The following is a 9,855-nucleotide window of genomic DNA, read 5'->3' on the forward strand; positions in this document are numbered from 1 at the left end:
AGGGTACAAACCATTTTGTCCTGATGGTTTTACTTTAGTCAAATTTTCTTCACAATGTTCTCCATTTTATGCTTCCCAGTAATCACATATAATCCTCTACGCTTAATGTCTAACTTGTAAGGATCTTGCCAAATATATTATATATTTTATCTCCTCAGTTTGTGCTTAAATATCTCATTTTAAAATACAGACTTGCTTTGGATATCTTCCAGGCCATTTGTGAACAAGTTTCATTAAGAACAAGATTCATAGAGCTGAAGAAGCAATTGCCCAGGAGCCTGATATAAACAGCAGCCCATTCTTTTGTATTATGGAAATACCTGCATGCAGTTATAAACCTGGTTAGAATTAGTGAGATACCTATGCCATTTAAAAGCCAGCATGTAGAGGTGGACAAATCTGTTCAATGTCACTCTCTCCCACCTTTGATTTCTTCAATCCACCTGCCAAAATCTATGAGTTTTATAAAAATGTAGATATTTCATTGGTTGTTATCAGAAATGAACCAAACAAAATTCTCAGCTGTCTGACTAGCCTATTCAGTAGGTACACCCACACAGTTTATGAGGGAACCATGTTGTATTTGCCTGTCCCTGTTAAAAGAGGGGAGAGGAAACTGGCAACCCTATTTCAATCATACAAGCATGGCTGAATGCACAGAGGTTCAAAGCCAACATTTTTGGAAATGTTGAGGGATACTAAAAGCCTTCGGCCTCAGATGCTGCATCTGTCAGTTTGTCTCCCATGTTTTGCTGATTAAAAATACCAGGTTATTTCCATCAAATTTAAAAATAAATTTACATATTTTGGTAAGATGTTATTTAAAAACAGCAGCCACAACAGCAAACTAAAAGAATGAAACTTTTCACCTATTCTTGCCTGCATGAATAGAAAATATTTAAGTTGCTATGCTCACTTCTGAAAAAGAGAAAAAGCATGTGAATCTTGACTTCATGGATACAGTCAACATGATTACCCACCTTACACATCACCTAGTTGCTGTGTTTTGTGTTGGTAGTGAGACTGATACTTTATCTTAGGAAAAGATCATCTAGGTAAGTAGGTGAAACATTCTACAGAACAATGACAGCAGATACTACCAGACTGAAGAAGAGATTGAGAAGTGATATGATAGTCATATTTAAATAGGTGGGAATGGCATGTAGAAGATAGAGCAAGCTTGTTTTCTGCTCTTCTAGGCATAAGAATATGAACCAATGGATTCAAATTACCCAAAAAAGAAATTCCACCTAAACATTAGGAATAATGTCTTGGCTGTAAGAACTGTTTAACAGTGGAATAAACTGCCTCCGAGGCTGGCCCTCCAAAAAGAGAAGACTAACTTTTTTAGGATATATTTTTTTTTAAAAAAAATTGAGGTAATATGGCCATTTTGGGGGAGTCCTTTACTTTTGTATTCCTGAATGGTGATAGGTTTGACCACATGGCCCCTGTGAACCCTTCTAACTCTATGGTCCAAAACCACATGGCAGAAATAATCCAGTTTGAGACTGCTTTAATTGCATTGGTTTAGTGCTAGGGAATCCTGGGCATTGTATTTTATTGTGGCACCATCACTCTCTGATAGAGAAGGCTGAATGTCTCACAGAACTACAGCTCCCAGAATTCCTTAGCATTCAGTGAGGGTAGTTAAAGTGGTTTCAAACTGGATTATTTCTGCAGTGTGTATTATTCGCTATGATGCTATGATTCTTTTCACAGTAAATTTGTTATAAATGTAAATGCCTCTAAGGACGCATGATTTTTATAAAACTACGAAGGATGAGCCACAAAAATATATGTTTGATATCCAGTACCTATTCTAGAAAGCTGTGTTAATTATCTGAAACATACATAGAAATCTACATGCCCATTTCATATTATTAATATTTGTCATGCATCCATATATAAAGCCAAGGAATGACCATCAACCCCAGACAGTCTCAAAATGTTTTACCTTAAAATTCATGTGGGCAACTTTGTTAATGAACTTTAATAAAGGTACCAGGGAGAACCTTTTATCTCGCATCACTTTTCAAAAAATATGTATTTTTAAAAGAACTCCTTAAAACCATCAGCCTTTCCCACAAACGTGTGTTGTTGTTTTTTTACATCATTTGATAATATTTTATCCTATCCCCAAGCAAATCACAAGATGTACAAAAAAATTCATTTGAAGCTCAAATGTGAAAAGAAGGAAAGGAAGCCAACAATTCTAGTTATGTAGTGTCAAATTCCTGCATCTGACTACATAACATATTTCCTTTCCACAGGAGGTAGTTATGACAAATTAGAAGTCTGAAAATTTTCTGATGGTGTAAAGGCTCCAGCTGTCACTGGGGAGATAGTGATCAGATTTCATAGCTGCATGGTCCCACGACGCCTCTAAGAGTTCCATATGGTCATCCAAATGTTACAACTAAGCCCACTAAAAAAATTCCAGTAGGAGCTTTGCTTATAGAAAATAAAACTTGTCTTGAATGGATTTAATAAACAGTGTTCTTGAATGGTTCACTGAAAACCGGTACCACAGGACTTTCTGTACAGCTGTTCTTTCTTCGAGTACAGCACAGAGGCAACCAAGATCTAACTTTTTCCTCGTTCTGCACAACTTACATGATGGAGTGTGGGCTCTTTAAGTGGATGTCCCATGAATAATTAAGGTGTGTATATGTATGTGGTGATAAACAGCAATTCCTCAAGCCACTTCTCTTTTGTTTTTTTAAAAACACACCCCACTTAAATTGTTAATGCCATGACTATGGACGAAGACACTTTCCTTCATGTCAAAGATGTCAGCATAAGCTTTGCACAATAACAAATGACAGATGAATAATTTATTGATCCTTAAATGGCTGTGTCCTTGGATGTATTTCTTATAACTAATTTGCTTAGAGACACATCTGGCTCCTGCAGATAGCATCTGTTTTAAAGAAGGTCAGTATTATATTTTAAAATTAAAGGCAGAAGAACATAATCTTTTATTTGTTATGCTTCTCTGCTTCTTTACCCTAGGAACTCAAGTTAATTCTCATTCAGTTCTGTCTGCTTACTTTTTATAATACCAAATCAAAAGACGTGCAATCTGTTGTTCAATTCTGAAAACATAATAAAGAGGCCCATTAAATATGTGCTTGCAATGAATAAATACCTGTTAGGTTAAAAAAAATATTCATGAGATTTAGGTAGATGCATTTTAAATGGATTTGAAAAAAAAATAAATTAGTGTTACGTTACAGTTGTATGTTTAAATACAAATATTAAATATTGAGGATTTTGTTTAATCTTCTTTTAATATATTCAGTATGATTGATTTTAGGAAAGATTAGGCAAATTCATGGAAGATGAGTCTGTCAAAGGTTATGCACTATCCAAGATAGCTAAATAGAGTCTCCATGTGTAAAAGGCAGTGTGCTTCTTGAAAACTTGGTCTTGGACATAAAGAGCAACGCAGACCACTGTCTTTACATGTCCTGTGCTTTAGCTTTTTAAAAGCATCTGGATGGCAAGCGAAGGAAACAGAATGTTGGCCTAGGGTAGATGGAACACACTACCAGGGAAGCTAATAAATCACCTTATTCTGCTGGCTCTGGAAATACAGAGATTCCAGTCTTAGGGTGGCTCACAATCCAGCTTATGCAGGGAACAGAGAGAATTAAAAACAAAATGAAATAGGGCTGAGTAACACCTGTCAGGCCAAAAGGAACTTTATTTTCCCAACAGTCTCTTTGTTTTATCCCAAGGCAATCTTACTCTGATGTAGGCCACCTGTCCACAACAAATAGCCCTTCAGATGTTTTGGACTATAATTGTTATGAGCTCCAAGCCAGTTTGGCTGGTGAATCCACAACCAGTTTTCATTCACATTCTGAATCCTATGCCCAAAATAGGTTCAAGTGATTTGAATAGGTAAAGATAGTCCCTTGACATGAATATCTAGTCATAACCGACTGTAGCAGGCTGTGCTCATCTCTGTTACTAAGCCAAAGAGCCAGCATTGTCCGAGGACTGATCTGGTGTTCATGTGGCCAGCATGACTGCACCAAATGCTGTTACCTTCCAACTGAAGTGGTACCTATTTATCTACATGCATTTGCATGCTTTCAACCTGCTAAACTGGCAGAAGCTAGGACTAGTGACAGGAGCTCACCATTCATGCAGCACTTGGGCCTTGAACTGCCAACCTTCTGATAATCAGAATTGGCGTCTTAACCACTAAACCACAGTATCCCTTTAAAATTAAAACTACAATCTGGAATGAATTCATTGCCTGCTTATATCAGGGATATCAGATGCCATTGGTTGTACTTCAAAATATTTGTTCAAGGCAATTAAAAACAGTATTAGATTAACTGCAAAAGTTCTGATGTGAATAGAATTGCACATTCCAGCTCATACCAAGAATGGAACCTGTTCATATCTTCATTCCTTTTGGGTTTCATCATGAGATCCCATTGTGGGAATAAATAGGAAACCAGCCATACATTTACACTTTATTGACAAGACAATCTTATCCTGAGAAGTAAATGTCATTGTGTTCAATCTGGGTAGCTCCATAGTAAGTATATTTAAGATTCCAGCTATTAGCATCTTCCTTTTAAGAGCTTGCAAAACATTCACAGATACTCTTATACGGTGTTAGAATAATATTTCAGCCTTCTCAGTCTTTTCCAGTTTGATGGACAGACTCGTTTTTTTGCTTCCCTCCTTAATTAATCTTCAGCTCCAACTGTTCTGGCTCATTCTAGAACAGCTACTGAGTCACTTTGACATAAAAATGATACTTCAAATAAATACCAATTACATATCATTTCTGATGTGTCCAATATATGTAAGTACTACTTATTTTGCATTTGGTGTGGGAAGACGATGTCATTTGAACATTCTACACTGAGCAAGAAAGTGCCTTTCTAATTTATGGTTCACCTTGTATAGTCATAAAAATGTTTAATTATTTGAGGATTAATGGAGGTAGTTCACGATTAGGCTGAAGTATGATCTGATGTCATCATCTCAGTATGATGATACACATCTTTATGCCAAAGCACCTGTTGTTTTGGAAGGAAGCAGCTGATATCATTATCTCCTCAGCCAGACAGTCCTGTTTCCTGCTGGTTAAAAAATTATCTTAAGGGTTACCTAAGTTGGGGGAACACAATATTAACTTTTTCATACTTAGGACAGGAACATCACAACTCTGTATAGTGAGAAAAACCTTTGCTACTTTCTGGTTTTGATTTAGGCTAAGGTGTCAAAACATTCTCCTAGCAATGTATGTGTATGTGTGTTTATATATTAGCACCACATAAATCGTACAGGTTATGTACAAAATGTTAAAATGCCACTCATGGCACATATGCAAGAGTAGAGCTCACAGTTCATTCTTTACAGCAGTCTTTTAAGAAAAAAAAGCCATAAGAGTTATACAGTCAGAATTCTAAAGCTGGAAGATATTCCAAATGTCATCTAGACCAACCCCTTACTAATTCAGGAATCTATAGTTAAGCATTCTGACAGATAGACATCTATTTAAAATGTTCTATTTAAAATACTTCAGTGAAGGGGAGTTCACCATAAATTGAAGTTACCATAAATTGAAGTTGACTTGAAGGCAGTTAAAACAACAGGAACGTTTAGCTTCTCTAAATGAATTGAAATCTCCTGAGCCTTAAATTACAAGGGAAATTATCACACCTGCAAAAAAGACGGGAGCATAGCAGTATGCTCCTGTCAATATCATGAGATAATGTGGATTATCATATGACATTGCGTGACACTGAGATTATCTCGCGATTATCCCATGAACAAAGAAGAATTCTAGCGTCACTTTTTATTCACAGAAGATGCCTGTGAATAAAAAGCAGCACTAGAATTCCTCTTTATTAACGGGATAATCATGACATCACATGATGTCATGTGATAATCATCACATTATCACATGATATTGATGGGAGCATACTGGTATACTCCCATCTTTTTTGCTGGCATGATAATCTCCAAGGTTTAAACAGGCTCTTCTCCAGATCACTCAGTTGTGGTGTGAACTGAATCTTGTAGTCTGTACATACTTTAATTAGCATTATTCTGTATTTCCTATAAAGCAAAGTGGACAAAAAAAATGAGAATGTAGTCCTCTTAGTTTTTCAGATAAGTCCAATTAGAGAGGGGGGGAGAGATGCACAGACTTTCTACATGGTCAAACTCAGTTGCAATGGCAAGATTGTATTTTATAATTTGTGTTGATAAGTTCTGGTGATCCCAAAATGGCCTATATTTTCCCAGTAATGGGAAGGATGTTAGGATATGCATGAAATCATTAAAAATGATGCATTTCCAACATGTACATATTCCTGTCTCATAAACAAAATCTCTCACTTCCAATAAATTAGATGCAATTTGGGCCTGCTGTAATTTCATCTGTTATGCATAACATTTCAATTTTCTGGTCTCTGCTGAAATATTTAAGAGAGGCTTTCTAGAAAACAGATAAATGTGAAACTCAGAAATGTAATATTTGGACATTTCCAGTTTCCTTCTCTCCTCGCATTCCCGTATCTGAATGGACGTGGAGACATTCAGTCTATCAAATAAAGCTGAAGTCTTGGGGGGGGGGGGGGCAAAGAGAGCAACATTCAGAATGCTAGTGGCAGTCATTTCAGAGGAAAAAAATGTTTCAGAAGTGCTGATGCTATCCAGCAACTTACTGTATCCCTGTCTTTGGGAATAGCAAGAAGAAAAATCGAATCACTATTGTACAAACAATACAAATAATTTAATTATTTGCAGGAGTCTGAAGTTTGCAGTACTTGCATCAGCAGAAAATATTATACTTAGAATGTATGTCACCAATTGAACTCATTTATAGTAAATTCCACTCTAGTGGGAACTAGACTTGCTTGGTGAGGCTCATGGAAGGAGAAGCTCAACAAATTAACACTCCTGAGAAAAGTAATTATGATCCAATTTATTGGATTTAGTTAAAAATGACATTTGGCGATTCTCCTTTAGCAGAGTTTAAATTGCTCTAAGTCAGGAATGTAGAATAGCAAGACCAGCCACTACCTCCACATTTGCATCTAGCCAACTAAAAGAATCTTTAGTCTTTAAAACAAAAAAAGCATAAAAAGCATCATTAATATACACAAGTTCAGCTTCCTAGAACAGGTAAAAAGAAAAAGAAAAATCTATGTACTAGGTCAACATAGCCAGAATTAAAAAATTTAATGCATCCTAGAGAGAGCCACATCCAAACGGCACAGTGCACGAGGGACATCACAGCACCGCTCTAGGGCGCTTATGGCGCCTCAGCAGCAACAGAGAAGTCATGTTTTGCGGCTCCTTTTTCCCAGTGCATTGTTGCCACACCATTTGGTTGACGCGGTCATGATCCGGGGGAGAAAGGGGTAGCCTCTGCCCCTTTCTCCCAATCTGTATAGGCCCTCAGTTTTACTTTTGGAGCAATGAAAGAGCAAGTACAAAGAAGAGAGAGAAGAAGGCAGTTTGAACCTAGGGCTAGACAACATGGTGAAACTTCACTCCTAAAGAATCGAGAGTGAGTAATGCTAATTCCTTTACTCTTTGGGGCTGCTTGGAAGCCTTCCTCTCTTCACACCAGCTGAGGCAGAGAGAAGAAAAAGATTGCTCTTAGATTAGTACTGGTACTGAGGTGGAAATGTAATGATAGGAAAAGTGCATAGATTAATGCATTGAATTTGCATAATCTAAATGCAAATTAATAATGTGCATAATTATAATAATTTACATAATATGCAAATTAGATGTATGGATATGCGGGACTGGAATATGGCAACCCTAGATTAGAGAGAATGATCAGTGATGTGTGAGCAATGGAATGTAAGAAGCAATGGAAGGTATTACTTCAAAGATCACCCTCCATGCTGGCCCCCTCTGTTTGATATAAACTTAATATTAAAGGGGCTATCAAAAGACTTGTAGCCCTGAGAGCGCCTCAATGCAGAGGAAGCTGCTTTGACCACATAAGGAGATCCTATAGGCTCAACATGGGAGCACGCAGATCAAAACCCAAAGGAATCTGCCAATGATCAAAATCTGCATAAGCCCCTCATTAGTGGAAACAATGGTATGTATGATATCTGTGTTTGCAAGTAAAACAGAAGTTCAAGAGTATCTCCCTCCAGAAGAGATATGTCTTTGTCTAGGGACATCTGCATAGATTGTTCCAGGATAGATTTTGCCCACTTGGGTAGTCCCAGTTTGGTCTCAGTTAAGATCAGACAGACACTCTGTTAGTATCTCTCTTGACTCCTCAGCATTGCTGGATTTACAGACAGCAGAATTCCTGACTGGAAACTTTACTTCTGGAATCGGTACAGTATGATCTTTTATAATCCTGAAAATCCCTTTCTGGTAACACCTTTTATATCATTAGTTCTTCTATGTGAGTGTGAGTGTGTGTTTTTCATGTGAAAGGTGATTTCTCTTTTGCTGTTATAAATAAAACTACATTTGGGCATTATATTTTGGAGTTCAGTTTTTCAGAACCATTATACACAGGTCTGACCTCAGCTTTAGTTACCCAAAACCCTCTTGCAGCTGTCACTTGAACTAATCAAATGCCCCCTTTATATATTGATTGTGGTTACCCTCTTGGGACCCTTGCATTTTAGCTAACAAGGGGCACAGTGAAAGAGCATGAGGTAAGGTGAGGATAGGATTGGAGGGGAAGAGTGGCAGAGTGCAAGAAGCAAGGGAGATGCACATTGAGAGTGAAAAGTGCATATAACTAGGGAAAAGTCATGGTAAAGGCATGCAGTAAGTTCACAAAGAGGAAAGAATGGGAATGAAGTGAGTTAGGAGCCCTGTTATTTAAAGCAAGGAGAATCACAGTCCTGAAAACCTTGAGGTAATGTAATTTTTCTGTAAAGTAAAGTACACAGTTGTTGTGTTCTACAAGACTGCAAACCCCCAAGTAAGACTAGTCATACTGCCTTGGATCTTTAATCTGAAAAAAGGAACTAAATTCTTAAGGATATACAATTAACTTTACAAGTCTGATTCAATATGAACTAAGCCTTTATTCTGTGAATCACCCAGAATGATTCAAGCTGATGGGAGATATAGAAATGTAGCAAATAAATTGATAAGCCAATACCATGACAAAGTCTAGATCTCCAAACACTTTTATTTTTCTTCTTTTAGCTGAGCAGACAAGTTTCAAAAATAATAATAAAAAAATCTTCATTTACATGACCACAAATAATCCTCCACCCCAATCCAATACTTCACTATATACCTAATTATAATGCAACATGTAATGTTTCATTACACAATACAGATGTTTTCTGTTATTATATGGAGAGGCAGTAATGATGTCTAAGTATGTGTTTGCACTATAGTCGCGGCATGAAATCATTATGTTTAACTTTCCAGATTGTTTTTCACTGAAATTGAGGATGTTGTTCAACCATTATTCTTTCCAAAGGGAGTAGGCATAGAGATGAAGAGGGCTTTAAATTTCCCTTCTAAAGAAAGAAGCGCTCACTTGGATTGGATAGGCAGTAAGACTGAAATGAGCCCAAGCAGATCCACTCATTTCAGGAGTTAGAGCAAGACTGAGGAGATTATCACATTCACTTTAAAGCGACAGGATAAAGTCACCTTTAATTTTAAAAGCAGGTGTTGTCAAGACGGATCTCTTTCAGTGGGCCTTCCCAGATGGACCTCCCAAAGAAAGAAAGAAAGATAGCTCCATTTGCCTTCAATCTGTCCACTCCTTCCTATTATTTTAGGCTATAATATTGATGTAATTTTTTAACTGTTATTGAATTTTACTATTTGTAATGGTGGCAGGGTTAGGGGTTAATTTATGTGTTG

Source organism: Sceloporus undulatus, chromosome 3, assembly GCF_019175285.1.
Source record: "Sceloporus undulatus isolate JIND9_A2432 ecotype Alabama chromosome 3, SceUnd_v1.1, whole genome shotgun sequence".
NCBI classification, from domain to species: Eukaryota; Metazoa; Chordata; class Lepidosauria; order Squamata; family Phrynosomatidae; genus Sceloporus; species Sceloporus undulatus.